The sequence below is a fragment of the Mesoplodon densirostris genome, chromosome 18 (genome assembly GCF_025265405.1).
Source record: "Mesoplodon densirostris isolate mMesDen1 chromosome 18, mMesDen1 primary haplotype, whole genome shotgun sequence".
Classification (NCBI taxonomy): domain Eukaryota; kingdom Metazoa; phylum Chordata; class Mammalia; order Artiodactyla; family Ziphiidae; genus Mesoplodon; species Mesoplodon densirostris.
In genome coordinates this window covers 12,758,204-12,782,891 of record NC_082678.1, presented here as the reverse complement: position 1 = coordinate 12,782,891, position 24,688 = coordinate 12,758,204, and the positions used below count along the sequence as shown (strand labels likewise).

At 42.9% G+C, this 24,688-nt stretch overlaps 1 protein-coding gene and 1 pseudogene across 1 annotated transcript in view; one reads left to right on the top strand and one right to left on the bottom strand.

Annotated features, from left to right (window-relative positions):
- The window catches only part of PITPNC1 (phosphatidylinositol transfer protein cytoplasmic 1), a 265,101-nt gene that overhangs the window by 21,127 nt on the left and 219,286 nt on the right, over positions 1-24,688 (top strand). The window lies entirely within an intron of this gene.
- LOC132479363 (5S ribosomal RNA) lies at positions 2,183-2,301 on the bottom strand (annotated as a pseudogene).

The following is a 24,688-nucleotide window of genomic DNA, read 5'->3' as shown; positions in this document are numbered from 1 at the left end:
CGTGAGCCATGGCCACTGAGTCTGCGTGTCTGGAGCCTGTGCTCCACAACGGGAGAGGCCACAACAGTGAGAGGCCCACATACTGCAAAAAAAAAAAAAAATATATATATATATATATATATATATTACTTCAAGTGAAGAACAAGTCTCATAAACAAGTTCCTTACAATTTCTTATGGTCTAATTCCACCTTATCCCAAGTCCTTAAAAGCAGATTTATAAAAGGGAGAGGAAACAACTTTTCAGAATAAAAATTTGAAGTTCTCAAAGTAAAATATATTTATATTTTAATTGTATGAAATTGTATGAAATGGATTCTTTAATAATAGCTGGTGCTGGGACTGTCAAAACCTTTGCTGAAATTATTCCATGAGGAAGCTGGTTTATGGCTTTCTGGAGCTGGTGGCCGCTCATGCTTTAGATTATAAGTTCCTTGGAGGGTTGTGATTGTCATTGTCTCTATTTTAACTCCCCATAATTTTTTGTAATGGTATTTTGCACACTGCGGTTGCTTAGTTAAGGTTGACTATCAACTTACGGTCATTTAAATTCAGACCCAATTTTTGTGTTGATTGTGGTTTGAAAAACAGGAAAAAAAAGTATATTTATTGCTCTTGTAAATGTTTTATTTTTTATCGAATACTGAATAGATATGAAGCAATACACCCACAAACTTATTGCCCAGCTTAATAAGTAGAATGATACAAGTTCATTGAACACTCTACATGCCCCCAGCTGATCCCAGGCTCTCTATACACGTGGCATCCCAGAGGAGGTAGTCTTCAACAGCTTGCTGGATTTTTTTCTATTAACTTTTTGTATTGAGATATAATTCACATAACATAAAGTTCATTCTTTTAAATAAGTGTACAGATCACTGGTTTTAGTATATTCACAAGATTGTGCAATCATCACCGCTTTCTTATTCTAGAACATTTCTATCACTCAGAAAGAAATCCTGTCCCCATTGTCAGTCACCCCCCACTCCCCGCTTTCCCAAGCCCTTGGCAACCATTGATCTACTATCTATATTTATGGATTTGCGTATTCCAGACATTTCATATAGATGGAATCATACAATATATGGCTTTCTGTGTCAGCTTCTTTCCCTTAGCATAGTGTTTTCAAGATTCATCCATGTAGCATGAATCAGTACTTCATTCTTTTTTATGGCTGAATAATATTTCATTGTATGGATATATCACATTGTGTTCATACAGTTACCAGTTGATGGGCATTTGGGTTGTTTCCACTGTTGGGCTATTATGAATAATGCTGCTACGAATATTTGTGTCCGGGCTTTTGTTTGAACAACAGTTTTCACTTCTGTTGGATATATACCTAGAGGTGGAATTACTGGGTCGTATGGAAATTCTGTTTAACTTATTGAGGAACTGCCAGAATGTTTTCCACAGTTGATGCACTGTTTTATATTCCTGCTAGCTGTGTATTAGTGTTCTAGATTCTCTGCATCCTAGACAATACTTGTTACTTTCTGTCTTTTTGATTCTAGTCATCATTAGTGGGTGTGCAGTAGGATCTCAGCATGGTTTTGATTTGCATTTCCTTAATGACAATCATAATGTTGGACATCTTTTCATGTGCTTATTAGCTATTTGTCTATCTTTGGAGAAATTTCTATTCGAGTTATGTGTCTTTTTATTGTTGGGTTCTAAGAGTTCTTTCTGTATTCTGGATGTTAGACCCTTATCAGATAACATGATTTGCAAAAATTTTCTCACATTCTGTGGGCTCTTGTTTCACTTTCTTGATAGTGTCCTTTGAAGCACAACAGTTTTAAATTTTTATTAAGTCCAAGGTACTTTTTCTTTTGCTTTTGTTGTGATATCTAAGAAATCATTCCCTAAGCCAATGATCTAGTGCCACAAAGATTTATACTTATGTTTTCTTCTAAGAGTTTTACCACTTAAGCTCTTACATTCACGTCTTTGGTCCATTTTCAGTAGATTTTTGAGTATGGTATAGGGTAGTGGTCCAAATTTATTCTTTTGCATGTGGATATCCACTTTGTCCTAGCACCATTTTTTTTTTTTTAGCTGTGCTGCACAGCTTGTAGATCTTAGTTCCCCGACCAGGGATTGAACCCAGGCCCTGGCAGTGAAAGCGCCAAGTCCTAACTACTTGACCGCCAGGGAATTCCCGGAACCACTTTTTTTTTTAAAGCCTACAGCACCTTATATTCACATTTGGTCTCCCATCCAAGTACTAACCAGGCCTGACCCTGCTTAGCTTGCGAGATCAGACGAGATCAGGTACATTAAGGGTGGTATGGCCATAGATTATGCATCATTTTTGAAAAGACTGTTTCCCCATTGTATTGCAGAGCTTGATCTTTTTTACTGAACATTTCGATCTTGAGATTGATGCATATAACTATAATTCATTCATTTTTATGGCTGTAGAGTATGCTTTATATGAATCTGCCGTAAGTATTTAATTCATTCTTTGACCCATAGTGGGTTGTTTCCAGAGTTTTGCTTTTCTATACACTGTTGCTGGGAACATACTTAAACATGTTTTTTATTACCCACATGTGAGAGTGTCTTTCTAGGGAATATGCCTAGGAGTGTAGAGTTACGCACATACTTCCCAAAGTGATTGTAATATTTATGCTCCTATCAGCAATGTATAAGAGTTTACATCTAGAAAAACTCAGCTTTTAAACGTTCTCTTTGTTTAGTGCCTCCTTGAATAGTCATTACCCAAAGGAAAGAAGTAGTATTTGCAAGTGAAATTTGCCTCTTAGGCTTCTACTATTTTATTAGCAAGAATTATTATTATTATTAAATTATTTATTTATTTATTTATGGCTGAGTTGGGTCTTCGTTGCTGCGTGCGGGCTTCTCTCTAGTTTGTCGAGTGGGGGCTACGCTTCCTTGCGGCGCGCGGGCTTCTCATTGCGGTGGCTTCTCTTGTTGCGGATCACGGGCTCTAGGTGCATGGGCTCAGTAGTTGTGGCTCACGGGCTCTAGAGAACAGGCTCAGTAATTGTGGCTCACGGGCTTAGTTGCTTCGCGACAAGTGGGATCTTCCTGGACCAGGGCTCGAACCCGTGTCCCCTGCATTGGCAGGCGGATTCTTAATCACTGCACCACCAGGGAAGTCCAGCAAAAATTATTTTAAGCAAGCAAAAGGCCAATAGCCGGAGAACCCAGTATCCAGTTAGTATCTCTTTAAATTTGTAAATATTAGTGTGAGGCTTAAACAGATCTTTGGCTGGTTGAGGTGGTGAAGCTTTTGCTAATAGTGAATAAGGGTGTGTGTTCATTAAAGCAACATCACACCAGCCTATTATTACTCTCTCACATAGGATCTGGGGCTAGTATAGTGTAGCAGTTGGCAGAATCAGGGTATCGAGGGGTGAGGAGAGATGCTTCCCTTTCTTGGAACCCGCATATTATAGTTATGCTAAGACAAAATTGTGTACATGATGATGAGAAACATACCCTATCGCATCCTATAGCATCATGTGAAAGGGTTGGCTGACACAAAGTTGGGTAGATGGTACTCAGAACATTGAAGGAGATGGAAATGCTCTCTGCTTGTGATTACAGGGAGTTACACCTGGAAAACACAACAGCTGTATGCTGGACCACCAGTGTGGTCCAGGTAGGTAGGTGTCAACAGGGATGACCATGAGAAGGTGAAGAAAGGCCTCTGGAAGGCAGGTGGCTGGGGGATGAAGTCAGCCTTCCTAGCAGCATCAGAAAAGCATGTGGGGAAGTGCTCCAGCTCAGAGTGGGACTCAGGGACAGGATGTCAGTTACAAAGCAGGAGTGAGGGTTGGGGGAAGAAGAGATTGGCAAGATGCCCCAGCCCTAGGGGCACTTGAGTAGCTCATCAGTTGCTGTATTCAAGAAACTGAAACTCAAATACAAGAGAAATGGCAACTCAGTCTCAGGAACAAATTGATGTTATGAGTAGCGGTATAGACTGAATGTTTTGGTTTGTTTGTTTTGTTTTGTTTTTTTGTGGTATGCGGGCCTCTCACTGCTGTGACCTCTCCTGTTGCGGAGCACAGGCTCCAGATGCGCAGGCTCAGCGGCCATGGCTCACGGGCCCAGCTGCTCCGCGGCATGTGGGATCCTCCCGGACCGGGACACGAACCCGTGTCCCCTGCATCGGCAGGTGGACTCTCAACCACTGCGCCACTAGGGAAGCCCTAGACTGAATGTTTATGGTCTCCCCCACCCCTCACCTTGACGTTAGCCCCAGGATGCCTGGAATTAACCAAGTCCTCCAACTCAAGTAGATACTAAAGTCTTGATGACTCCTCACTCATTTGCATCCCTGTAATTATGCTCCTGATCTCTCGTGACCTGGGGAAAGAGAAGAAATTGGAAGATAATAAGGACTGGTATTCTATTTCCTCAAATATTTATCTTTTCACTTAACTTTGTTTTCCCTTTTATTGTATTGTTTCCCATTTACAGATTTCTTTTTGGTTCTTATCTATTGTTTCTCCATTATAGTTTTCCTCTGCAGTTAGTTGGTTCCTGGATGTAATTTCTGAGTGTTTGACAAATCGAGAATGATGGGGGAGAAATTGAAAGTGTAGGTACAGAAAGAGATGACAGTGGGGGAATGAAATTTACTGTTCCTTTTTTCCAATGTGAAGCCAAAGCTGGAGGCTAGATCATTCAGAAAGAGAGAATTCAGTGTTTTCTAAACTACCTGCATATAAGAATGACTTGGTGACATGACCTGATTCAGTACTTCTGAGGAGAAGATAAAGAATTTGCTTTTTTAGCAAACACTCCCCATGACTATAATAAACCAAATATGGGAATCAAACTTAAACCTTTCTAAAATAAAACACCCAAGTTGGATCCATTAGTTCGACTATAGAATTACTGAATATTTTTAGTATTGCCAGAGAAAAACACTTTATAAAGTGCTTACATTTCTTTTTTTTTTTGTTATGGAAAAGTTTAAAGCTACACAAAAATAGAAGGGTGTGATGATTCGCCATGTACCCTCACGCAGCCTCAGCAGTTATCAACCCATGGCCAAGTATGGAGGTGCTTTTTTTTTTTTTTTTTCTTTTTGCGGTATGTGGGCCTCTCACTGTTGTGGCCTCTCCCGTTGCGGAGCACAGGCTCCGGATGCGCAGGCCCAGCGGCCATGGCTCACGGGCCCAGCCGCTCCGCGGCATATGGGATCCTCCCAGACCGGGGCACGAACCCGTATCCCCTGCATCGGCAGGCGGACTCTCAACCACTGCGCCACCAGGGAGGCCCTGGAGGTGCTTTTGAAAGAGAACAGAGGAGTTACTAAATAGTAAAGGCAAGAATTAAGGCTGTGGGGACTTCCCTAGTGGCACAGTGGTTGGGAGTCTGCCTGCCAATGCAGGGGACATGGGTTCAAGCCCTGGTCCAGGAAGATCCCACATGCCATGGAGCAACTAAGCCCATGTGCCACAACTACTGAGCCTGTGCTCTAGAGCCTGTGAGCCATGGCTACTGAGCCCACATGCCACAACTGCTGAGCTCCGCGCACCTAGAGCCTGTGCTCTGCAACAAGAGAAGCCACCTCAGTGAGAAGCCTGTGCACCACAGTGAGGAGTGGCCCCCGCTTGCCACAACTAGAGAAAGCCCTCGTTCGTGCAGCAAGGAAGACCCAGTGCAGCCAAAAAATAGATAAATTTATTTAAAAAAAAAAAAAGAATTAAGACTGCCTGATTTACTTGTAAGACAAAATCTGGAAACAGCTGGATGTTCATCAGCAGGAAAATGTATCAACAAATTGTGGCATATCCATTCAATGGAATACTACTCAGCAATAAGAAGGAATGAACTATTTATACACATGACAACATGGAAGAATTTCAAAATAATTTCACTTCTGACTTTTTGTGTTTCATCTGACCTAAACAAAACTAGATTCCTTAATCACACCTTCAAGAAGTCATACAACCATTATCATAAAGCTCAGGGGCTTTTTTCTCGGTTCAAAACCAAAAAATTCCATATTCATAACAAATGTATCTGAGTGTGTCCTAGATTTGTGTGAATTAAATGTCTTTGCTGTTTCTCTTCAGTCAAGGCACCAGAAAAGGCTATATTGTCTCTAGAAATTTTCTGAATTGGCTCAACTGTTTACGTGTTAATAATAATACGGCTTTTTTTTTTCTTCCATTGGGGAAACAATAATATTATTATTTTTTAAGATTTAAAAGGGTCATAGAGTGACCACTGTCTGATATGTTTCCATCTTGTGGTACCCAATTTTTATGATAAATATCTGGGAACATTAAAAATCTGGCTGGAAGAAACCAGTCCTAGAGATACAGAATTATAGAACCCAACGGGGGCCTTAGAATTCATCTTGTCTAATCCCCTCATTTTACTGATGAGGAAGCTTAGGCAAAGAGAAGCCACTTGGGGCTTCCCTGGTGGCGCAGTGGTTGAGAGTCCGCCTGCCGATGCAGGGGACATGGGTTCGTGCCCCAGTCCGGGAAGATCCCACGTGCCGTGGAATGGCTAGGCCCGTGAGCGATGGCCGCTGAGCCTGCACGTCTGGAGCCTGTGCTCTACAACGGGAGAGGCCACAACAGTTGGAGGCCCGCGTACCGCAAAAAAAAAAAAAAAAAAAAGAAAGAGAAGCCACTTGTTTGGGTCCCAGAGCTAGCAGCGGCTGAGCAGAATCTGAGCTCCTCCTATCTCTTGGTCTGTTGGCTTTCTTGCCTCCAGTGCTGCTTCTTTTACATCCCTCATTATGGCCACCATACTGTCATGTCTCTCACTAACCATGAGCCATGAAAAAACCTCCATCTTTTGGTCCTGCAAACTATATGAGGCCTTACCCAATATCTCTATGGTCCATATTCAGATGGAGCTTTTGTTCACTGGCATCAACAGAAATCAGTTTGGTGTCCATTTACTACCCGACACCAGTATTCATAAAAAACTCTATTTCTGCATACAGCCTTATGTTGACATGACCCCCAAATAAAAATAGGCCTGTCTGTTTCCCTGATAGAAACACATGGAATTGTCTTTTTTTTTTTTTTTTTTTCTCTTGCCACACTGCACAGCTTGTGGGATCTTAGTTCCCCATCCAGGGATTGAACCCGGGACCTCAGCAGTGAAAGCGCAGAGTCCTAACCACTGGACTGCCAGGGAACTCCCAAACACATGGAGTCTTTTTGCCCCACTGTCATCCAGTCTTTATTTCAATGATGTAATGATAAGTTTGTTTAGCCCCAGGAATTTTCCTTATCCATTTGGCTTCTGCAGTGTGGACAGTGGCTGAAATGAAAAAGACTAACAATAGCAAGTGTTGGTGAGGAAGCAGAGCAACTGGAACGGTCATATACTGCTGCTGGGAATGCAAAATAATACCACCGCTCTGGAAACTACTTTGGAATTTTCTTATAAAGTTAAACATACACTTAGTCTATGATCTAACAACCCCATTCCTCGGTTCCCCAAGAGAAATAAAGATATATATATATATTGAGAAAAAGATCTGTATAAAAATATTTATTGGGTTTCCCTGGTGGCGCAGTGGTTAAGAATCCGCCTGCCAATGCAGGGGACATGGGTTCAAGCCCTGGTCTGGGAAGATCCCAAATGCTACAGAGCAACTAAGCCTGTGTGCCACAACTACTGAGCCTGTGCTCTAGAGCCCGTGAGCCACAACGACTGAGCCCACATGCCACAACTACTGAAGCCCGTGCGCCTAGAGCCTGTGCTCCGCAGCAAGAGAAGCCACTGCAATGAGAAGCCTGCGCACTGCAATGAAGAGTAGCCCCCGCTCACCGCAACTAGAGAAAGCCCACATGCAGCAATGAAGAGCCAATGCAGCCAAAAATAAATAAATGAATACATTTATAAATAAAAAAATATAGGAGCTTTAGACATAATCACTAAACAATTGAAAACAAGATGAGTGTTTATCAACTGACGGGAGGATAAACAAATTGCAGTATACCCGTTTAATGGAAATGGAATGTTACTTAGCAGTTGAAAGGTACAGAATAATGATATACACCCACCAACATCAGTGGATTTCAAAAGCATTGTACTAAGTGAAAGGAGCCAGATGCAAAAGGAGGTATTTATATGACATTCTAGAAGAAATTAAGTTATAGAAACGGTGATTGCCAGGGCCGGGGGGTAATAGAGATACTGCCAAGGGGTACAAGGTGGCTTTTTGGGTGAAGGAAGTGTCTTTAGGTGGGCTTGTTTATTTAATTAATTTATTTATTTTTGCACAGCATGTGGGATCCTTGTTGCCGAACCAGGGATCGAACCCGTGCCCCCTGCAGTGGAAGCACAGAGTCTTAACCACTACACTGCCAAGGAAGTCCCTAGGTGGGCTTGTTTAAATGACTCTATGTCAAAATGTATTGAACTGTACACATAAAAAGAGTGAGTTTTATTGTATTACTTATATCTCAGTAAACCTAACTTTGAAAAAACCCAGACAACCTTGATGGTATCCCATTCTATATAGAATAATAAGTCCAAACTGCCTAACAAATTTCCTTATAGGATGGACTCTCAACCCAACTTTACAGCCCTATCAGTTGTCTTCTGCATTCAGCCATTCAACAAACATTCAGTGCCTGACACATCGGGTACTCTTAGGTGTTGTATTTAGACAGACCCAGCCCTAGTCAGTCACCACGCAGTTGAGAGCAGGGGTCTGCAAACTACATTCTGTGGGGCAATTCCAGCCTGACACCTATTTTTATCAATAAAGTTTTATAGGAACACAGTCACACTCCTTCACTAGCACACTGTCCAGGGCTTCTTTCCTGCCACAATGGCAGAGTAGTGTTGTTGTGACAGCGTCAGCATGGCCTGCAAAGCCTAAAATATTTGCTGTCTTGTTTGTTAAGTTTGCCAACCCCTAGTCTAGAGTTAGAGACAAACAGCAAACAGCAGAAAAAAAGCACAAACAGGGACTTCCCTGGCAGTCCAGTAGTTAAAACTCTGCACTTCCATTGCAGGGGGCATGGGTTCGGTCCCTGGTTGGGGGACTAAGATCCTGCATGCCATAAATTTAAAAAAAAAGAAGAAGAAGAAGAAGCACAAACAGATAGGAATAATGACAGGTCATGATTAGTGCTGTGCAATAGAGAACAGTGGGCAGAGGGGAACTTCTTTGTGTAGGGTGCTTCCCATACATCTTCTACAGCTGGATTGAAATTCTCATCGTTTTCCAAGTATACTCTATGTGTTTCTGACTCCATGTCTTTGCACATCCTTTCCATTTATTATGCTCTCTGGTTGCCATCCACTACTGTCAAAATTCTACCTACCCCTCAGGGGCCAGATGAGATGCCACATTCTCAGGGAAGGTTTCCCATCTCCCCCGTCGTAATTCATTTCTGTCCTGCCTTTCTTTAGCTCATGAACCTCTCTGGGTGTCACTTCCATTAGATTGTAAGTTTCTTTTTTTTTTTTTGTGGTATGCGGGCCTCTCACTGTTGTGACCTCTCCCGTTGCGGAGCACAGGCTCCGGACGCACAGGCTCAGCGGCCATGGCTCACGGGCCTAGCCGCTCTGCGGCATGTGGGATCTTCCCGGACCAGGACACGAACCTGTGTTCCCTGCATCGGCAGACGGACTCTCAACCACTGCACCACCAGGGAAGCCCATAGATTGTCAGTTTCTTAATAGCAAGACCCATGTCACATTCTTCTCCGAATCCCTAGGGTCAGCACACCCTCTTTTACAGTGAGTCTAAGCCTTTCTGTGTGACATTTTTAAAAAATTAATTAATTTATTTATTTTTGGCTGCGTTGGGTCTTCGTTGCTGTGCACGGGCTTTCTCTAGTTGTGGTGAGTGGGGGCTACTCTTTGTTGCGGTGTGCAGGCTTCTCATTGCGGTGGCTTCTCTTGTTGTGGAGCATGGGCTATAGGTGCGTGGGCTTCAGTAGTTGTGGCATGCGGGCTCAGCAGTTGTGGCTTGAGGACTCTAGAGTGCAGGCTCAGTAGTTGAGGCGCATGGGCTTAGTTGCTCCGCGGCATGTGGGATCTGCCCGGACCAGGGCTCGAAGCCGTGTCCCCTGCATTGGCAGGCGGATTCTTACCACTGTGCCACTAGGGAAGTCCCTTGTGTGACATTTAAAGTCCTCCAGGGCAGACTCCTCCCAGCCTCACCTTCTGCCCGCCCCCCCTTGTATCCCATGCTTGGCCAAATCAAGCTAATTGCGTTCCCCCAATGTATTATGTAGTTAACTTTTAATATCTCTTCTTTTTATTGCCTTGGCTCTCTTGAAAATAGAGCTAACGAGATTGTTGGCTATTAGAGTTACATGGACATGGTTATATAATGGCTTCACAATGCCCTTAATAAATGAAATCTAAAATGTTACATCTTTTTGAACCCGGAAACTCATTCTCACTTTTTTCTCTCTGAAGAATTATAACATTTTCTGAAGATCATGTTGTCCTCGTCCTTCTTCTGGATGTTATGCAAGGAACTTTGGTTGAAAATGATGAAGTCCCGACTTAGATAGGATAAATATGCAATAGTCACGTCTTTCAGAAGGAAAATATTGACTTTTAAAAATCGTGCTTGCCTGAAAAACAAACCTGAGTGTTTTTTATATTTATGGGTAAAAATGTGCTGCCAGTCTTTGCCCTCATTTGTATGTTGAAAAACGATGGCAAAATTGAAGGTACACCAATATCAGTGTCATGTGTGTTTAATATGGAAAATAACATGGCAATGACTGGACTCTTTATGAGCACAGGTACGAACTCTGAAAAACTCACTTAATTTTCCAAATAACGCTTTGTCCTTTTTTGTATGTAAATGTGCACCACTTTTCATTGTTCATATGTATTGCTATTTTATTTACAGTGGAGTTTTGCATAATTTCACCCACTGTCAAATTAGTTTAAGATCCTATATTTTCAGCTACAGATACATAAACCTAGCGAAAAACGAGACGGTCATGGGGAGCTGGGACAGATGCAGTGTATTTCTGCCTAGATTCTTCGGCCCCCAGCCTCTTGTTGGGGTTCTCAGGGCACAGGGATGCTGATGTACCTGGATAGGCTCCTGCCATGTTTGAGAAGTAAGGATTTATAAATAGTCCCAACATCCAGGACCCCTCCTGGCTCCTAAGCTCAAAGTGGTGTCGGCAACGAAAGCAGAGGCAGAGTTAACATGATCTACGTATAGTCTCTTGGTTGCCAGCCTTCCCGATCTTCTAAAAGGCCCCTTGCTCCACAAATCTAGAGTACTGAAAGGCCTGGGTTGAATCTCTCCTATTTTCTATAAAATTCTGCGTGTCTTTTGATGTGGGTCATATATATTTGCACACTTTTAAAATAACTTCTCATCAGCTGTCCCCCTGAGAGCATACTTTTGTACTTGGCACTGTGGAAAAGGTCTCTGGTTTCCCGCAGACATGGGGGCCCTGACTGTTTAGTCAATGGAACAGGACAAAGTATTAGGGGTATCCTTCCCTTGGGAAGTGCATGTCATAAATCTCACTGACAGATGATTCAGGTCTTAAGGCTCCTAAGCACATAACCTCATTATCAGGACATGATTGTGTAGTAGACTAAGATCTGCTTATTGCCTTGCAGATTATTATAAAGCACCCCCCATACCTATTTTTATTAGAGACTAAGTTTCTAACTTGCTCAATTTGTTTGTTTATGGCAGCGCTGCTCTGCCGGTCCTAGGAGAAGACAATTTTACATTTAAATGGAATATTCTAACTTTGCTTAGTAAGTAATGACCTAGAAATTACAGTGCAGGGGAATGGGATTTCAGTGTTTCATGAAAAAAGTTCCTATCAGAAGAGCATCACGTTTTTCATTTTTTGGATAGGTAGGCAGATTTCTACATGTTCCGTGAAACAGTCTTGTTTAGAGGGGGAGGAAACGAAAAAGAAAGGCATTAGCGACCAAGGATGACAGTCATTTTAGGGATTCTGCTTAATATAATCATGATGGAAATGAGTACCCTTGACCAGAGAAAACATACAGTACTGATGCCTTGGGTTGTGTTCAGAGATCTCTCAGCCTGTGAGAACTTCATGTTACTTGGGTCTAGCTTGGCATTGCAAAGTAACTAGCTCTTTTTATGCCAGCTGATCTGTAAGGTAGAGAGGACCGCACCTTCTTTGCCCAGATTCACACTGGATTGATAATTCAGTGAATTTAAGCAGAGATGGTGGCTTGCAACCACAACTAAAGCTTGCTTAGAGGGAGAAGGAGAAAAGGAGAGGAAAAACGTGGAAGCAAGAAACATGGCAATAGGAGGTTGGAAAAGTCTGGCAGCAGGTGCAGGGGATGAGGGGTACATGTGGTACATGTGGCGGAGAAGTAGAAGCTCTCTCTGAATTGTTCAATCAGCTCTGTTTCATTGGCACAGATTCTAGAAGTTTCCTAATTCTTGGGTAGAGCATAGATAGGGTGTATTTCCTACGAAGACAGATTTATATCCAGCAAACATTATCTCAAGTTGCTGTGCCAGACTCATGCATCCTTCTCTGTGTCCTTGTCTCAAGTCTTGTGGATTCAGTACATGCTTTAGATCTCAGAGCTAGCCAGCCTTTCATGCTTATTTGGGATACTTTCTAGTTTTGACTTTAAAATGGGATCAGGAAAATTCTGAGAAAGGGAAGTCCCTCTTTTTTTCTGAATTACAGAGTAAATGGACTCATTTTAAAAAATTCTTTTATTCCAGAATGATCCACCTCTGGCTGTACATAAAGCACAAAGTTATCAGAGACATTTTCCTTTGTGCTCTGTGGGCCTGACGTTAGTCTGCCTTTGATTCCCAAGGGGGTGTCAGGAAAGCAATGCTTTTCAGATTGGAGGTATAAAAAGGTACTCCATGGAAGGGAATATATTTTATTGATCAATGATTAGTGCGTCTTTTTTATGACATGCTTTGTATTAAATGCGATTTGAAAACCTTCAAAGGAAGATTCTCAGGAATTATTAAGTCACGGCCTGTCGGCATGCCTCTGAATGCAGCCAGAAGCAGTGGAGCAAAAATCTCAGTGTGTAGCAAGATCTCTAAATTCTTGGAGGCACATGACATGAATCCATTCAATTTTCTGCTTGTGTTTTTATTTCCAGTGCATTTCCTGACATTTTTTATATTTTCTCCTCATAGAAGCACTTAGTGCCTTGGTACTCAGACTTATTTTCCAGTATTTCTTCTGATCAAATCAGTAGTCCTCTACTTATATAGTCTGTATGCAGTGGAAGGAAAATCAGAAATGCCTAATGTAGGTCCTAATTCATAATGAATCTACTAAGAATCTCACCATCCATGAATAATGCATTGTCCACAAAGTTAACTAGAACATACTCAGCTCCAGTCCATTTGTGGGGAGGGGGCTCTTTTAGGGTCCTTCTGGGTGCATGGGGGAAGATGGTACTTTGGGAGACCTCTGCACACCTCTCCCTGGCTTCTTCCCTTCCAGGTAGGCTGAGCATAGGCTTTCTTCTTTATGGTGCTTGTGAGAACTTGGCAGGTGGAAAAAGAACTGTTAGTTTTTCACCGTGTGTTGGATTCATTCACACGTACAGCATAGGATCAATGTCTTTTATCTTGGTGCCAAAGACTTGGGAAAAGCAGATGGTAAATTTCAAAACCCATTTATATTGTTCCTAACCCCTTTGTATAGCATGGCATTAGGGAAGGAACCAGGTTGCTCTATCAGATGACACCTTATCCAGGTTATGGCTGTTCTTAAATGGCTTTATGTGAAGTCCCACTCTTTTAGTGGTCTTAGAGAAGTTATCTTAAATCTTCCTGTGCCTTAGTTTCCCTACCTCCTTGAAATGTGGCAAAGGTACAGTGTCCATTGATCTAGTCAATATTTATCAGGTTCTGGGAATACAGTGGTGAGTGAGCCAGCAAATCCTTCCTTGATGGGGCTCACAGTCTAGAAGGGCCAAGGCAATTAGAGACCTTCCAGAGATAATATCGAGAGGCAAATTCTGCATGTAGATGATACATGAGGCCAACAGGAAATGACCTCAAATTGAAGTTAAGATTCACAGTATGAGAGCTTAATATCTGTGAACCCTTGGAACCCAGCAAGGTGAGCTGGTATAACTTGCAGGAAGTATGACTCACTTGTGACTGTAATGAAGAAGGCTTAAACCTAATCATCTGAAGAAAGGCTGTACCGATATATGCTTCGAAAGACTGAAAGGAGAGGCAAGGAAAAATAAAATAAAAATAAAAGGAGAGGCAGAGAGCAAAACAAAACAGCACGTCCCCAGGGCTGTCCCAGGAAGAGAGGATGTCGTAGACCTTTGACATTGTCCAGCTATCATTACATAGAGTTGAGGGGAGAAAACAAAACAAAATAGGGTTTTGGGGATAGAATGAATTTGAATCCCAATTTTGCCACTTCTGACTAGGTGCTTGACCTTGGACAAGTCACGTCAACCCTCTGAGCTTCAGTGTGCTCATCTTTTAAAGTGTGCTGAGACAGGGAACTATATTCAATATCTTGTAATAACCTATAATGGAAAAGAATCTGAAAAAGAATAGAGATATATATAAATGTATAACTGAATCACTTTGCTGTACACCGGAAACTAACACAACATTGTAAATCAACTATACTTGAATAAAAAAAAAAAAAGTGGGCTGAGAAAGAGTGATCGTGTGGTCGTGCCTCAGTGCCTTCTGTGGCCTATGCACTTAGCAAATGTGGCTCTTCCCTAAGGGATGAAGCTCAGATTTGAACCCAGCAGCTAGGTCTTAATTCTGTTACTCCCAAGACTTCAGCATCCTTGCCTTTCTTTTTTCTTTTTAAATATGGGAAAGAGTACAAGGAAGAGCTGCATTTTAATTGTATTTCTGCTCAACTGCTAACTGTTTTGATAGATTGAACAAAGTCCATTGATTCTTCGTGGAGGAGTGCTTGCTGGAGAGTGAGTCAGGCGTCTGTGTTAACTTGTTCAGAAGCTTTTTGTGGCAGATTGATTTAAAAACCTCCCAAGAAGATGGGAGGATTTTATTTAATAGAAATATTGTCAGGATGGCATTGAGATTTGGGGTTGGCTTTCAAATCAAGCAATACAAGTTGAATAAAGGTCTTTTCCCTAACAGACAGAAGAATCTTGATGGATTGGGGAAATACTCACCATCATCTTGCAGGGCTTTGCCTGGGGGAGGTAATATTTGTCTGGAGCACCCTCACCCCCACCAGCAGGCCTGCTGGGGAGAGCTGGTGAAATATGGTCACTAGTACTTTCAACCTACAGGGTTACGTGGTTTACCTGCGTTGAATGAAATGGGTGTGCTCCCAACTGTATCTATGTGGGTTTCCATCCTGGGTTCCGGGGTCAAGGGCAAATAGTAGAAGGTTGCTAAAGAAAAGAAGAGAGTTTCTGTAGCTCCTTCAAAAGCAGGCTCCAGATTTGTATTCTCCAGCCTGGAAGGAATATGTGGTCTGAGTCTCACATGAAGAGTGTCGCAGTGTTCCTTCTTGAGTGTCTTGGTCCTTATTTGGATTCAGTGCTGAAACATCCGGATCAGTTTCACAGAAGAGGTTTTGAGTAGACTCCTTGCAGATCTGAAAGTCACACTTCTGTGAAACTGGTTTTAACACCAATCCAAACCCCACTGGTGTTCCTGTTACATTTTGCAGCTATTCATGTGCCCCTGTATAAATGACCTCTGCAGAGAAAGAAGAATCACTAGTTCATTGTGCAGGAAGATGAGGCCCTCAGAAATAGCTACAGCTTATTCAAGACCTGCCACCCGTTCAGAAGGTGCATTGCTTCACCAGAAATCCAGTTTACTTTAGGCAAAGTTTTTCTTAAAGGGCCAGCTAGTGACTGTTTTTGGCTTGGCAGGCTACAAGGTCTCTGGCACAATCATTCAATGCTGCCACTGAAGCTCAAAAACAGCCATAGACAATAGGTTAGAGGGATGAGTATGAGACTGCATTTCAATAAAACTCTATTTACCAAATAGGCCATTGGCCCTCAGCCTCTGGTTTGCTGACACCTGCATAAATCATCATAAACTTCCTGTACTCTTCGAAGTATGAAAATTATACTTTGGAGTAAGAAACTCATTGGAATATAAATATATGTTTAGAGTTGCTATATTGAAGTATCACAATGTTTTCTTACAACTTATTTAATTTTTATATAAATGTTCCACATTTATTTCCTGAAAATTGGATTTCTCATTTGCATTGCTTGGTAAGGGCACCCATGTTTGATATGAAACAAATTAATCGATAATGTTGGAATTCCTATTCACGTTGAAGTTCACTTTCACTTGCCAACGACGTTCTCCGCACTGTGTTCCATGCTTCTCTCCTTTGTAGCAAATGCAAGTGTGAGGTCCCTTTGATTCCTTAATACCGTGGAGGTGCCATCCCAGGCCACTCTCTCCTAGTCCCAATTCCCCCTGGGAGAAGTTCTCCTGGTTGTCTGGAATGAGTTCACATTAATACGTAGGGCTTTGTGGCACTGTGAGATGCTGGCTACTTTACTCCTTTCCCACAATTTACAGTTTCTCACTATTAAAACCTCCTCCGACTCCTCTCACAAGAGCGTATGATCCGGATTTGCCGGATTTTCAAAGTCTTCCTTCATTGCACGTGAACACTGGCTGCACCCGGAGCTTGGCTGTGAACTGATTATTCTCACCAGGACCTGTTAACACAAATTCCATCACTCCCAAGGCTAAAAATAAACCGTATTTAACACTTGGAAGCAAAATTCCAAGCAAATATATAATCTGATTTGATTGAATCTTTGTTGAAAATGTTCATGGTGGAATCAGATGCTTACTTTTAAGGTGGAAGATTGCATTCCTTCTGTGAGCAGGTAGATAGAAATCAATTCCACCTATCAACTGATGTAATCACAGAGATTGATGGATGCCTCAGCGTCTGAAATGGCACTATTTCATCTTGTTTAAGAGTGTTCCCCCTTAGGGACTTCCCTGGTGGCACGGCGGTTAAGAATCCGCCTGCCAATGCAGGGGACACTCGTTCAAGCCCTGGTCCGGGAAGATCCCACATGCCGCGGAGCAGCTAGGCCCATGCGCCACAACTACTGAGCCTGTTGTCTAGAGCCTGTGTGCCACAACTACTGAAGCCTGCACGCCTAGAGCCGGTACTCCGCAAGAGAAGCCACCGTAATGAAAAGCACACGCACAGCAACGAAGAGTAGCCCCCGCTCGCTGCAACTAGAGAAAGCCTGCGTGCAGCAATGAAGACCCAACGCAGCCAAAAATAAATAAATAAATTTTAAAAAAAAAGAGAGAGAGAGAGTTGTCCCCCACCCGCCCCAGGAATTCCTGGGCCTTCCAGTGGTTAGGACTCAGCGCTTTCACTTCTGTGGCCTGGGTTCAATCCCTGGTCAGGGAACTATGATCCCGCAAGCCGCGCGGCCAAAAGAAAAACAAAAAAAATAAGAAGGTTCCCCCCACACTTGTGGCACACAGCCATTGAGGATCAGTCTTCTATTTAAATCATGGTGCTACATTAGAGGGCTTAGGAATATTTAGTGTTTCTGTGTCCAGCTAGTGTCTGTGTAATATAAAAACATACTATGCTTAGGAGATAAAAATATTAATATAGTCATTTGTGACAGAATTATAGATGATTTTAAACTTTCTTATAATTTGTCTGTTTTACAAATGCTCAATTATGAATATGTATTACTCTAAGAAAAACAGTACAAAGGCTTTCAAAGTTTTTTTTTGTCTGTGACCCACAGTAAGAAGTATTGTACAATTTACATCCCGACCCAGGACAAACATGCATTTATGTATTTATACAATTAAAACAAGCGTTTCATGGAGTATTAGTTAACCTTTGTGCTACCTGTCCTTATCTTCTGATGTTTTCTATTTTTCTATTCTATTTTACTGAAGAAAAAGAAAGGAAGAAGAGAATGAAGCTATTGACCAACTAAAATGACCTCATGAACCCCTGATGGGTAAATTGAAAAATACTGACTATTGTGCAATGGTGCCAGTCTTTTATTTCATGGGTCAGTAAAATTTCAAAAGAAATTTTGGCACTTGATGTGAGATTAACTCTCTGCTGCTGCTCTGTGCTATAAAAAACTTGGAACGCTGAAAGACCTTTATTAGGTGTTTCTACTTTTGATGAACTGTCCCTTTAAGGATCATTAACATAAACAATGCTTCTTCTAAAAAAACTTTCCTGTAATGTCTCACCCTGGAGATTTACCCTTCTTACATTTTCTCCCATCTTTTAACCTCCTGTCAGCCTCTTTATACCTTTATTCATGACGGGAACACAGCTTGTTTGGCAGTTTTAGGGGACAGTTAGAAAATATTCCTTGACAGTGCCATGAGTTTGCAGTTTTTAAGTTGTGGTTTTGGCTAGAGAGGACTTAGATGGGTGAGCGGAATACTAAGAATAGGGGAAAGACGTGCTTCTGTTTAATTACATGGTGATTTGTAAAACAGACTGGTTTCTGTGGCCCTTGAATGCTAATGTAGATTTGTCCCTTACTTAAAAGCATAAAGCCGGAGGAATGCATAACTCACACATTTCCACACATTTTAGATCTCCAAGGGCTCCACGTGAATCAGTCTGAAAACCTTTTCTTCGTTTATCTTTGAAGTGGTGACTTTTTTGGACAACGGGTTGTATGTCTATTTCATCAGCAACACCTGTATTTAAAATGTCCTCTGTTTGGCTCAGTCTGATATTTTCAGTTTCAGATGGCACCAACCACACCCCTGTGTTTCCCCAGCGGATTAACCCTCCAGGAAAGTTCCAGCTATCTGAAACTCTCAGGAAACAAGCTGGGTGTGCCTGATAAGGAAGGTTTAACAAAATCATGTAAATTTTTCTAGGATGTTTTCTATCATAATAGCTAACATTTTGCTGGGCTTGCTATGTTCTAGAAACTTTGTTACAGGCTTTCTGAACATCAAAGGAAAAAATTTAACTCTTAAGAAAAAAATAAATACTCCTCTGCCTTGATCTCTTGAGAGATCTTTGTAAATATCAGCTATTATAGTGTATCCTACCTATGGATTTCAGCTCTGTGGGACTATTGTTCTCATTTAGCTTACCACTATTTATTGAGTGATTATTATGTGCCAGACACTGCTCTGGGCACTAGGGATGTGCAGCCACATGTCAAGGAACGCCTGGGGCCACCAGAAACTTCCTGCTTTCTGCATGGGAGGACCCAGACAATAACGTGTAAACGTAAGAATATAATGTAATGTCAGGTAGAGATTTTAAAAAAGCAGGATAAAGGAGCAGGGAGTAGGGATGGGGAAAGTGATGGGGAAGGCCTTCGATGAAGTGACATTTGAGCCGAGACCTGCATGAATCATGGGAACACGCCTTGCAGATATTTGGCAAAAAAGCCAATTGCTTCTGCACTAAATGGTTCTCCCTCTTCTGCTTTTTATAGCTTTCCGGTCTTCTCCTTGCTTTAGCCAGACCAACGGAAGCCAGATCTAGAGAGGAGACAGAGCTACAAGTGTGCCGTAGGGAAGGCAAAGGGCTTAGCTGCAGCTGCAGGGGCCGGTCTGGACACGTGGGTGACACCGCATAGGGAGAGTGCAGTGGCTGCTATGATCAGCCAAGCTTGCAGGCAGTTGCATCAGAGGACCACCCAGCCGGGGGAAAAGATGCATCCAAAGAAAAGTCCGGCAGCCAGCAGAAGTCCAGTACAGGCTGAATGGGGGTGTTGTGAGCAGAGACCACAGGCGGCACTGCTACTCGGGCTCAGAACAGAACCTGGCTCTCCAAGGGCATGGAGCAGAACAAGGCTGGAGCTCAGAAGCAGAAACTCTGGTTTAAGAGAGCACCTTGATTACATATGTTAAGGAGGGCAAGCGTTTAGTGCGTAGAACCAGGGCTGCAGCTCGGGAATGAGTCTTGCAGCAATGGGCTTAATGCCGACACTTCAGCTATGGAGCCAGGGTCCTGGGTCCCCTCCTCCTGCTCATATAGGATGACCAGAAACTTCTTTGCATCCCTCTGAATGCCATCGGCTCTCTGCCGCTCTCTGTTATACTGCCTGTCCATTTGCACATGTTGATTGCCTCCTCTGCCCAGGAACTCATTAGCTTACCAGCAAAGGGATGCTCTCAACCCTGTTCAGTTTCCTCTTCTGGCTCTCACAGACCTATAACATAACCTTTACATTCCCCTTGGCAAAATGCTGTCATCTTTTTGGGGGAGGTAGGCTAGAAGCCAAAAGCATAAGATCTAGACTCAGACCACCTGGTTTGAGCCCTGGCTCCCCTTGGCAAGTGACTCAACCTCAGTTACCTCATCTGTAAAATGGGAACAATAATAGCACCTACCTTGTAGGATTTTTGTGAAGATGAAATCCCCCCACAGTGTCTGGCCCCATGAGTGTCACTGCTTTTTACATGTCTGTGTGCCCTCACTAAACTGGGAAGCCCTCCAGGCATGTCCCTGTCCTCGTGGGGCTGACCTTCTACTGGTGGAGACAGACCATAAGTAAGCGAACACAGGAATAAATAATATAATTTCAGATGGTATTGAGTGTAATAAAGAAAAATCAAATTAGGGTAATATAATCAAGTGATCTAAGGTGCCTGTGGGTGTGGGTATGGGTGCTATTTTATTTTATTTTATTTTCACAAATAAGATCTTTTATTTGTCACCATTAAAAGTCTGAATTTTAAACAGATTCTTGGACTGGTGCCTCATATCCATCAGCTTGTTCAACTTTAGCACCTGTCTCATCCCCAGTAGCTTTTCTAGAACTACTACCTTTACCATGTAGCTCCATGAGTTTTCCCAATTCAAACTTGGGCTTCTTCAGCTTTTTACTTTTCTAACAAAGACATCATGGAGCAGATAAATAGATTGACAAGCCTTTTCTATGTCTTTTCCAATGCTGTCTGGAATTCTGCAAACCAGTAATGATATATTAGAATAAACCTACACTTCATTTAATATGGGTGCTATTTTATTTTTAAAATTAATTAATTAATTTGTTTATTAATTAATTTATTTTGCCACATTTGGTCTTCGTTGCTGCGCGCGGGCTTTCTCTAGTTGTGGCAAGCAGGGGCTACTCGTCGTTGCGATGCGTGGGCTTCTTATTGCGGTGGCTTCTCTTGTTGCGGAGCACAGGCTCTATGCGTGCGGGCTTCAGTAGTTGTGGTGTGTGGGCTCAGTCGTTGTGGCTCACGGGCTCTAGAGCACAGGCTCAGTAGTTGTGGTGCACGGGCTTAGTTGCTCCATGGCATGTGGGATCTTCCCGGACCAGGGCTCGAACCCGTGTCCCCTGCATTCTTAACACTGTGCCACCAGGGAAGTCCCTATGGGTGCTATTTTGAATAAGATGGATGGAGAAGGCTTTTCTGAGGATTTGACATTTGAACGATGGTAGGATCCAGGTGACAATCTGGAGGACAGCCGTCCAGGTAGAGGGAGACAGAGGGGTCAGCAAGTGCTGGAGTGACCTTGGTGTGTTTGAACGAGGAGGAGAGTAAGGTAGAGCTGGGTGAACAGGAGGAGCACAGACAGGGTGAAGCGAGGGCAGGGGGAGGAGAGGGGATGGAGGGATGAAGAGGGCAGACTGTGAAGGACTTCAGGGGCCTGGCCAGGAGTTTGGGGTGTGGCCTCCTTACAGCAGGAGCCACTGAGAGTTATAAGCAGGGGAGTGACATGATTTTTTTAATATATACATTTATTTATTTATTTATTTATTTATTTATTTATTTTTGGCTGTGTTGGGTCTTCGTTGCTGAGCGCAGATTTTCTCTAGTTGCAGCGAGAGGGGGCTACTCTTCCTTGCGGTGTGCGGGCTTCTCATTGCAGTGGCTTCTCTTGCTGTGGAGTATTGGCTGTAGGCGCGCAGGCTTCAGTAGTTGCAGCACGCGGGCTCAGTAGCTGTGGCTCACGGGCTTAGTTGTTCCACGGCATGTGGGATCTTCCTGGACCAGGGCTCAAACCTGTGTCCCCTGCATTGGCAGGTGGATTCTTAACCACTGCGCCACCAGGGAAGCCCACAGTGGTTGTTTTTGATAACGCTTGTTTTGGAGGTGGGAAGGTTCTCACTCTGGACATCCACTGATAGACCTGCAAGACTATGAATCTTGACATGTAGTCTTGAAACCGTGCACCTCAGATTGGGACTTGAACCCACGTGGCCGGGACTTGAACCTGGCCAAAACCCACAGTCTTCCAACAGATCACACACCTGGTTTCAGGACTTAATGAAGCTCAGGTTCTTGACGTCTCATCGCAAAAAGAATTCAGTGAGAGACAGAGTGATAGGTAAGAAGTGGATTTATTTAGAGAGAAACACACTCCACAGACAGAGTGTGGGCCACCTCAGAAGGTGAGAAAGGCCGAGTGACATGATTTGATTTCTGTCTCTTTGCTGTATGGAAAGTCGAGGCAAGAGGAAGAGCAGGGATAGAAGGGCACCAGGGATTCTTGGACTTCAGGGATGTTGAGGTTCAGGGATTTGTTCTGATGGCCTTTCGGGGGAGGTGGGGTACTCAGTTAGTTTGATGATAGCCTTCTGTGGTAGGTCTGATAGTGTCCCCTCAAAATTCATGTCCATCCAGAACCTCAGAATGTGACCTTAATTGGAAATAGGGTTTTTGCAGATGTAATCAGTTAAGAACCTCGAGATGAAATCATCCTGGATATAGGGTGACTGGGATCCTTATATGAAGAGAGGACACAGACACAGAGAAGATGGCCTTGTAAAGGCGGAGGCAGAGCTTGGGGACATGCAGCTGCAAGTCCAGGAACGTCTGGGGCCACCGGAAGCTGGAAGAGGCAGGAAGGATTCTTCCCTAGGGCCTTCGGGGGGGGGGGGTGGCCCTGCTGACACCTGATTTTGGACTTCTAGCTTCCAGAGCTGCGAGAGAATAACATTTCTGTTGCTTTAAGTGACTCAGGTGGTATTATTACTCTGTTATTGCAGCCACAGGAAACTAATGCAGTTCCTAAGGGTCTTTGGTCTCTTAGGAGATTGCACTGGGGTGGAGGGTGGGAGTCTTATCAGGAACTTTGACAGCTCTGTAGACCTCCCTTAACATCAGGGAGGGTGGTCTTAACCAGGAACTTGAAGGAGCACTAGTAGCCCAGAGGAGGCCTCTGAGGAATGTTGGTTGAATGAGTGAATGAATGCATGAATGAGTGAGTGAGTGAATGAACAGGCCTGTCTGTGAATGAATAAGGCCGTATCTGCCCTGACCATCATTAAATAGCCCCAATTGTGATAATTATAAGAGCCATCGACAGTGGCATGGACGCCCCTTCTGCCATGTGCCTTCTAAGCTCCTGCAGGTTGAGAAACCAGATTCATTAAGATCTTTGGTAGAATTTGGATGAGAAGGACGGAGTTCCTGAGTGGGGGCCTAAGTGACTTTTGAATGCATAGAATGTGCATTTAGAATCTGGACTTTTAACACTGATTTTCTGAGCTCAGAGGTAATTTTTTCTTCCTTCCTTTTAAATATTCATTTAGCTGGGTCAAATTAGGAGAACTGGAGAAGCAATCCAGACATATAATCCTCTGCTGCAGCAACAAAAAGCAGTCCTGCTGATGGTTTATTGTTACTAATTTTTTTGTTTTGCTTTGTTTAGAGGTTGAAACTGCTGAGCAGTGAGAGGAAACTCCAGGCCACTAAAATTTTATTTTATCCTAATCCTGCCAGGGGCCCACCCCCTCTGCTCCTATAAATTTCTCTTGGCCTGTCCTATAGAAAGTGTACATGGGCTGAGATCAAGCTTTTTTTTTTTTTTTTTTTTTTAATTAAACTAATGGACTGCACTCTCCTCCATAAAACACGGGTCTGGGTGGTGATGCCCTACTGAGCATCGGTCCCTCCCAGGAAACCTGGCCCTTTGTCTTAGTGATCCAAATTCCTGGTCGCATCTAGACACACAGTAGGTACTGAATGAATGCTTCTTTAATTGAAATCAGGGCTGAAATGCAAAACTGCTTGGGCACATGTGCCTGGACAGTGTCCATTTCTATGTCAGCTTCTCTCCTGTGTAGTTGATGAGCTTCCTAATGTTGATTTTTAAAAAAACCAAGAACTGTATTTAGTTAATTTAAAAAAATGCAGACTAGGATTCAGAACAGCTGTGTTTGCTGTTGGCATGGCTGTTATCCTCCTCATACTGGTGTTTTGTCACAACAGTACCACACTGTAGAAACAAAAGTTTAGAAAGAGGGGCCGAAGGAGGGGGGTGGGATGAGTTGGGAGATTGGGATTGACATATATACACTAATATGTATAAAATAGATAATAATAAGAACCTGCCTTATGAAAAATAAATAAATAAAATAAAATTCAAGGGAAAAAACGGAAAAAGGATGACTTTTCACCCTCAAGCTACCAGTACAACCTGCAGCCTCAGCTCATAGTACTTAATTTTGTATCTGGTAATAGGGCTCAGAGACCATTCTTTTTTTTTTTTTTTTTAACATCTTTATTGGAGTATAATTGCTTTACAATGTTGTGTTAGTTTCTGCTGTATAACAAAGTGAATCAACTATACATATACATATATCCCCATATCTCCTCCCTCTTGCGCCTCCCTCCCACCCTCCTTTTCCCACCCCTCTAGGTGGTCACAAAGCACTGAGCTGATCTCCCTGTGCTATGCGGCTGCTTCCCACTAGCTGTCTTACATTTAGTAGTGCATATATGTCAATGCTACTCTTTCACTTCGGCCCAGCTTACCCTTCCC